The sequence below is a fragment of the Astatotilapia calliptera genome, unplaced genomic scaffold (genome assembly GCF_900246225.1).
Source record: "Astatotilapia calliptera unplaced genomic scaffold, fAstCal1.2 U_scaffold_74, whole genome shotgun sequence".
In the NCBI taxonomy this organism is placed as follows: domain Eukaryota; kingdom Metazoa; phylum Chordata; class Actinopteri; order Cichliformes; family Cichlidae; genus Astatotilapia; species Astatotilapia calliptera.
Genome location: NW_020535816.1, coordinates 53612 through 61917, shown reverse-complemented (window position 1 = coordinate 61917; position 8306 = coordinate 53612). Strand labels below are relative to the sequence as shown.

The window sequence follows — 8306 nt, the reverse complement described above, 5'->3', positions numbered from 1 at the left end:
GTCAAGTATTAAACTGAAGTTAAACCTTTGTTGGTTTGGTCATTTGCGTTTGTAGACATGTAAAGACAAATACGCTGCTAATCAGTTTGGTCATTGCACTGTCCTCTGCTCAGAATGACTGTCTTTCTGTAATGTGTTTTATGAACAAACACAATGACAAATCTAATGACATCATGGTTATTATTATTATTATTATCCAAAGAAATACTAGGAAGCTAGACTGAGTAGACTGTGGTAACAGTTAGACCTTCATACCTGCTAAATGTCAGCATGTTAGTACTGTAATTGCGAGGCTTTCATAATTTAGCTCAGAGCACTGCATGGCAGGAGCAATGCATTAACAGAGCCAGTGCAGCTGTGGTGCTTCAGGTGCACTGTCACAGACTGTATATATAAAACATTTTAAACATTTTAAAGCCTAAATCTGTGTTTGCTGGTGCTTTACATTTTTCATGAAGCAAAGATTTGGCTTGAAGGAAAACAGGGGACAGGCTACTATGAACACCATGTGAAATATACGACTCACAATAAGTGATTATAAATGAGGGGTCATTTCCCCATACACTTCTGTTTACTTCTTTTTTTCAACTAAAAGAACTTCAGGATTGCAGTTGTTCATCTGATATTTATAGTTTCTGTTCATTATTAGATGTGAGCTTTGGAAGCGCTCACTGCTCACTACATAACCACTCCAGTTACATGCATATAAGTATCTTGCAGGGTTATAGCAAGAGGTAACATTTTCAGTTATGTCAGTAAAGACATAAAGATCAGAAAGATTTTAAAAACATGGATGAAAGGTTTCCGTGGAAACCTTTTTTGTTTACATGGAAGAATAGTATTTTTCATGTAATACATTACAGTATTTTAGCCAAGCCTGTTTGAACAAGGATATGCTAACATGCAACACTGAACACTAAGTACAGTTGAGGCTGATGAGATATCATTAAATTTGTATGTGTTTGCTCACAACTGATTCTGTTATTTTCTCTGAGAGGGGAGTTTGCAATGGCACTCTACCTATTTGGTCTTTAGATCCATGCCTTGTAGCACTTCTGCATTTTTTTTTGTAATATTCATGCATATTAATAGCCAGAGAGAGGCCTGGCTGAAGGTGGTGACAGCATATCTGTGAGGCAGAAAATGTAGAGAATGATTACTCCCTCACAGTTACGCAGCGAGATCAGGATGAAAAGTGTGAAAATGAGAGAAATGTACAATGAGTTGTTATTGTTCTAATGGACAGCTGTTTTATTAATAGAGTGTAAATATCACCACTGGATATTGAAAATTCCACATTTTTTAAATGGTCTTTCATTGTGTTTAAGAAGAAATTGTTTACTCTGCTTGCGGCTACATCAGATCTAACTGAAATATATGTGGATGTGAGTGTGTTGATATGTAGGTGGCAACATGCAGAAACCATTACACTAGTGACTGAGATTAAAAAGTGTGTTTTTTCTTTTCTTCATGCTTCCTTTTTGGCCTCTACTCCTCCACTTTCCCTTCCAGTTGTTGTGTTGTATCTGCAGGCTGTGGGAACCAAAGAATGGAGGGAGGTAAGTTAAGCAACCTTTCTATTGCCAATGACAATATCCAATATTTTTGTCTACATATCTGCCAGATTTTTTTATTTTTATTTTTTTTATAGGGAATGAAATAAATGAGTTGTCTTCAGTGTTAATGATTTTCAATCAGAACTTAAAATGGGGGTTATTAAGCTGAAGTCCAGAGGCAACTCACAAAAACCCCTGAGAACATTTTGTAGAAAATTGGAAGTGTGAGCCTCTTCACTTGCCCAGAAAGTGAAACCACATCTTGAACACCCGGGGGGGGGGGGGGGGGGGGGGGGGGGAAAGCCCCACATATCAGACCCAAACTGGTGAATTTATGTTGGAGGTGATGGAATAAATAAATTAAAAGACTCATAATTTTATGATGTTGAATGAAATGGATTCTTGTCATGACTCAGGGCAGTGAGAGAAAGAAGGTTAGTTCTTTTTCCACCTCTTCAAAAATGCACCATCTGCTCCCCTTGACATCTTGCTGTCTCATCCACTGTCACTGTTTTAAAGGCAAGGTCACGTGACATTCCATTGCTCATTAACATTTTGAATACATTTTGATCTGTTAGGTCCCTCACACAGTTCATGTCTCACATCTTGGCGCTACATTCCCTCATCTAATTTGCCTACATGTTGCCTCTAGTTACTTTGTGTACTTTAGTCACACTATTTGGCTACCGTTGATCCCCTCATTTTAACGCACCTCACACCTTTGCTTTCCATGTGGTGGGGCTTAATCAAAAAGCACTGCATGAATTGCAGCACAATCAGCAGAGTAAATATCTCTCTGCCAGCCTTACATATTGACACCTCGAGGAGATAATTGCACATGGATGGAAACCTGGAAATCCTTTGTGTGCTTTTGACATCATTATGCATTATGTAAATAATCTATATGTCATTTGTAAGTGCAATTCATGCAGAAATTATTCATTAACGTTCAGTTACACTTACATGCAAACGTCCTGTGAGCATGATGGGTTTTTTTGTATTGTGTGACTGTTTTGTTTATTATGTGTGCGCAGTATAGAAACCTTGTCCATCAAAATAAGGTGCAATAAATTTGTATAATATTTCAAATGCACGCAGTAACCATGTGATGGGAAGGACTCAGCAAATGAAGAATCATCTTGACACTGTATCATCTTACTTATAGGCCATATTTGTTATGCAAAACAAAGCAATCAGAATCAGAAAGGGTTTTATTGCCAAATGTTGAGCAGGTTTACAACATTAGAAAATTGCTGCGGTACTTAGTGCAAAACATTCTGTAAATAAACATAAAAATAAAAATTAAAAGTGCTAAGTAGATAGGTATATACATGAGTGCAGGTGGTGATCAGTGCCAAACATGGAATGATGCAGTGACACAGCGTAGGGTCATGTGTTAGTGGTGGGAACAGTCATATGGTTATTGTTCATGTGTCCAACAGCAGAGGGGAAGAAACTGTTCTTATGGCGAGAGGTTCTGGTGCGAATGGACCGGAGCCTCCTGCCTGAGGGGAGCAGGTCAAACAGACTGTGTCCAGGGTGAGAAGGGTCAGCTGAGATCCGAGCTGCACGCCCCAGTGTCCTGGGGGTGTACAGGTCCTGCAGAGATGGGAGTCTGCAGCCAATCACCTTCTCAGCAGAGCGCACAACACGCTGCAGTCTCTGTTTGTCCCTGATAGTGGCTCCAGCGTACCACACGGTGATGGAGGAGGTGAGGATGGACTCGATGATTGCAGTGTAGAATTGCATCATCGTCCGTGTTGGCAGGTTGAATTTCTTCAGCTGCCTCAGGAAGTACATCCTCTGCTGGGCTTTCTTTATGACAGAGATGATGGTGGGCTCCCACTTCAGGTCCTGGGTGATGGTGGTACCCAGGAAGCGGAATGAGTCCACAAAGATGATGAGGGTGTCAGTCAGGATGATGGGGGGCAGTGGGGCTGTGCGCTTCCTGAAGTCCACAGTAATCTCCACTGTCTTCTGGGCATTCAGCACCAGGTTGTTGTGGCTGCACCAGGACACCAGACGTTCAACCTCCCTCCTGTAGGCAGACTCATCCCCGTCCGAGATGAGTCCAATAACGGTGGTGTCATCTGCAAACTTGATTAGCTTGACAGACTGGTGGGTGGAGGTGCAGCAGTTGGTGTACAGGGAGAAGAGCAGAGGAGAAAGAACACAGCCCTGAGGGGAGCCGGTGCTGATGGTCCGGGAGTCCGAGACATTCTTTCCCAGCCTCACATGCTGCTTCCTGTCCGTCAGGAAGTCAGTGATCCACCGGCAGATGGGATCAGGCACATTTATCTGGGAAAGCTTGCCTCGGAGATGGTCTGGAAGGATGGTGTTGAAGGCAGAGCTGAAGTCCACAAACAGGATCCTGGCATAGGTTCCTGGGGAGTCCAGATGCTGCAGGATGAAGTGTAGAGCCATGTTTATAGCATCGACGGAGGACGGAGGGCCAGAACCAAAACAAGCAAAAACAACGAAGTAACAAACCCTCACAGGTCACAGTCCCAAAGTCAAACCGTGCATCCCGCAGCGGTGCAAAAAAAAGAAAAAACCCCACAAAACAGTCTCAGGCGGACCATCACTACAACAAAAGAGTTCAAGTGGCCTACCTCTTGTCCCGTGATAGGAAAATATAAATATAAGCATACACTAAAATACATGAGCCCTGGGTCCCTAGACCCAGGCCATGACAGTTTACTCATTTGTTTTATGATCACAAGCGGTTCAGTTTTCCTCTGTGAACAGCTATGATCCTCCACTTAAAGGTCAACAAATCAGCAGTAGTACCCCATAGATGACTGCAGACTACTCCGTCTCAGCTCTTTCTGTGTGATTACATGCCCTTAAGCCAAAAATGAAGGTAGAGCTACACTGGCAATGGAATTTTGTGGTGATACAAACTGTATTTCATCAAATCAGTGTTATAATTGCATTCACTGAGCAGACTAAACTCTAGGAAGCTATAGTAGGTTATTAAGCTGGTACTTTTATTTATCATCCTCCCCACAACAAAGGAATCTTATTGTCTTGTTAACGGACAGAAAGCATGTGGATTTTTTTTCTGTCTCTAATGAAAGTCTTTATAGAATTAAACCAAGGAAAATCACCAGAAAACAATCCTAAGAGTTAAACAAGTCCCAGATTGTGTTTCTGCAACTGTAATCATCTATATGTTCTCTTCCCATAAACCTTGTACAAGTTAATCTGTGTTTCATGTGTCCAAAGAACTTTTATTAGAACTGTGCAGATTCTTTTAGACGTTTCCTGCCGAGGTTTAATTTTGTCTTCTTATTCTTGGGTGTATCCAGTGGTTTGCACCTTCTTGTAAACCTATATGTCCACTGATGATGTTGCCACCTGATGGTAGACTTTGACAGTGATACACCTGCCTCCTCAAATCTATGTCTAGATTTTGTGAATTAATTTTTTCTCACCATGGAAATAATTCTGGCATCATGCACTTCAATATTCTGTGTTTTTTACTATCATAGATTGATTTTGTTTTCTCAGCCTATCCCAAAAGGTTGATTCTGTTCATCTGGACGTTGCGTTTTCAGTCGGAGAAATGTTTCCTCACTCATCCGAGTGATTTCTTCAGTCTCAGCTGACTCCAGGCTTCCCCAACCTTATAAACAGTACATTTGCGCAATAGCTGAAACTAGCACCACTGAAGGAACAATGGCCTGGGAGGTCACCCTCATCATAATTATGCAAATTATCTTGACCACTGATCAAAGCCCACTGATCAATGTCCATGAGTACCATTCACAGAGAGCTGGGGAATGGCTGCAATCACAGGATTGCAAGATGGCGAAAGATGTACCCTTAGGCCCCCTCCTCGATTCATCCATCCATCCATTCGCTTCCGCTTATCCTTTTCAGGGTCGCGGGGGGCGCTGGAGCCTATCCCAGCTGTCATAGGGCATTATAGGACACAGACACAGCAAGATTGCTATCCTACTACGGATTTCGGGGCGTTACTTCTGTTGATTCACTTGAAACATTTCTGTGTTCGTCTTTAATGAGAGTTTTTCTCACTTGCTTGAAGTGGGTGGGAGTTCATTCCCTGCAGCAATCAGGATTTTGCAACCTTTGAATCAAGATATGATGACAATTATGGGGTTGTTTTCTTAAGATGTCAAGCCTCTGCTCATTAAATTTGTTCAAAACACACCCACACAGTCCTGGTGAAGCAGATTAGCTTGATAGCTAGTTGAACTCCTACCTTTAAATCTGATTTCGGGTTATTTAATCATGACTATTCAATGCTACAGAAAAAGAACACTTTAAGTTGAAAGAACTTTTGGATTTGAAAGGCTTTAAGATCACATTTAAGATGGCAATTATCGCCTCTTCCTATAAGCTGTTTGAATTGTTGCTTGTATACATGTTAATTTGGGTTCTGAGTGCTAAATCCAAGATCAGTTTACTCTCGGGCAAATATGCATCCATGTTGTGCTAAGGAAGATACTATTGAATAACACCAATTACAATATATGTGGTAGTGCTGAATTCTTATTCTAATACCTGTCAAATATGCTTTCAGACATGTCTACTTACCAGGCTGAGAACTGCAGATTTCCAAGGAAACAAATCTCTTTAAACCCTCTGCAACAAATGGTTCAAAGATCCCTTATGCAGCTTTTGTATTACAGTCTCTATGAACTCCATTTAGCTTACCCAATAAACGTAAAAAACGCTCCCATAACAACATACACGGAAAACAAATTGAAGAGCAGGTCTTTCTTCTGTGCACCAATGTTGTTGTTATTTAACAGTTTTTTAGCCTTGAGTCAGTTTTTCTGTGACCCAGTGTATTTCTGACAGTGAATAAATGTTCCCTGGCAGTACTTTAGTGAAAAACAATAGATGAAAGGAGTGGAATGTTGATAAAAAGCATGTATGTGTAATAGGATTACATCTGTAACCAACTCATTTTACAGTCTTAGCTCCTATGCCGACGCTGCCTTTAAAACTCCTTACTTACCCAAGAATAAGAAAAAAAATCACTGACAAAGCCATTCCTAACCTTTGCCCACAATGCTCTAACATCTATTAACCAATCATGTCAGAGTCAGATTATAAACCAAAGGCCTCCATCCCTGGAAATAGTAACACCGCAAGAAAATATCACGGGCTTTTCCCTGCGGGTCGATACGGCGGGTCAGTTCTGAGGTCTAATATAGTAACCTGCGAGCCCTTGGTAATGGATAGGCTGGGACACGGTTGATAGCGCGGATTATGTGCGCTGGGCACTAAGGACATGAGTCGAGGTATTGTGGCTGTGGTGAGGCAGTGCTAAGATCAATAGCTCATTACACGGTGCTGTCAGGCCATGCCACAGCCCCGCGGCCGGCAGTCCACCGGGGGATTACTGGCGTGATTGTCAGTATGATGGAGAGACAGTCTGGCCCAGGAGAGAGGCTGGGACTGAGTCTCTGTGGGCTCGCAATGTGGAGAGCCTCCTCCAGAGTAACACTCTGATTTCTCTAGGGAAACGAGGTTCAGCAAAACACAATGCAGCTCAGTGTCATACTGAGTTTTGCAAAGGTGAATTTGTGTCTATGGATTCCAGTTCTGTGTATAAATTTATTAATGACTTGTTGCTAAACCTCATGAATTTTACTTGGTTGTATCTCTGGTGTATTTTTTCTTAAAACAAGTTTTATAGCATATATAAAAAAAAATCGATGCTACTGTTACCGCCAATTATCACTTCTTTTTTTCTGTAGTTTGGCAGGACAGAGGTTATCGATAACACTCGGAATCCTGATTTCGTCAGGAAGTTTGTCCTGGATTTCTTCTTTGAAGAGAAACAGAATCTAAGGTTTGATGTGTAAGTAGCCTGACTTTGCTTGCTCTTAATAAATCTAAAGTAATTTAAACATGAGCACACTGTGGAAAAACTGAAATGTGGAGGCAGAGATAATTAACCTAGTAATGCCTTTGATTACACTTAAATAATTTATTTTCTCTGTAGATCCTCAGTTTATTGACTTTACTAAGTAACAGACCAAAGTCAAACACTCGACTGTTCACAGAATAGTGAAGTGGTTAGCACTGTCACCTCACAGCAAGAACGTTATTGGTTTGAATCTGCTGGCCAGTCTTTCTGTGGTGAGGTCACATGGTCTCCCTGTACGTGTGGGTTTCAGTTTAACTGGTGGTTCAAAATTAGCTGTAGGTGTGAATGATTGTCAGGCCTCTGATGAACTGGCGGCCCAGCGACAGCTGGAATAGGCTACTTCCTCTTCCCCCAGCACTTTTCAGTATCATATACATGTACATATACCCATACTTAAGGGGCATCCACATGGAAAGAGACTAGCATTAACATAGAAACCAGAGACTATGAGATGCTAGCAGAAACAAAGTGGGTGCACATGTGGTCCCACTGTAAAGTTTTTTTTTTTTTACTTTTAGGCAGGCAACTGAGTGGCAGCAAAGGATACTCAATGTTTGATCTGCCAGGGGGATGTAAATATGTTAAACTACTCTAATGCATTTAAGCAGTGTATATTACTGCATTTCCATAGTTTATTAATTTATACTGCTTATTATTTACTTAAAAACAAATTGTTTGCTGATAAATACAATCACATTGATGTGATGCATTTCAGAGGAAAGATCCTAAAATATCATTAATGTTGTTATTCATTAATTTTGAAAAAATAAAAAAATGTGAGAATTCTTAAGAATTATTATTATTATTATTATTATTATTATTATTATTATTATTATTATTAT

General features: G+C 40.8%; 1 protein-coding gene across 1 annotated transcript in view; it reads left to right on the top strand.

The window, feature by feature from the left end:
* Nucleotides 1-1513: 1513 nt before the first annotated feature.
* LOC113018386 (copine-9-like) overlaps nt 1514-8306 on the top strand; it is a 60321-nt gene continuing 53528 nt past the window's right edge. The window contains exons 1-2 of the mRNA XM_026161452.1: nt 1514-1559; nt 7292-7395. The gene's annotated coding sequence lies outside the window, so the exon portion shown is untranslated. The remainder of the gene's footprint in view (nt 1560-7291; nt 7396-8306) is intronic.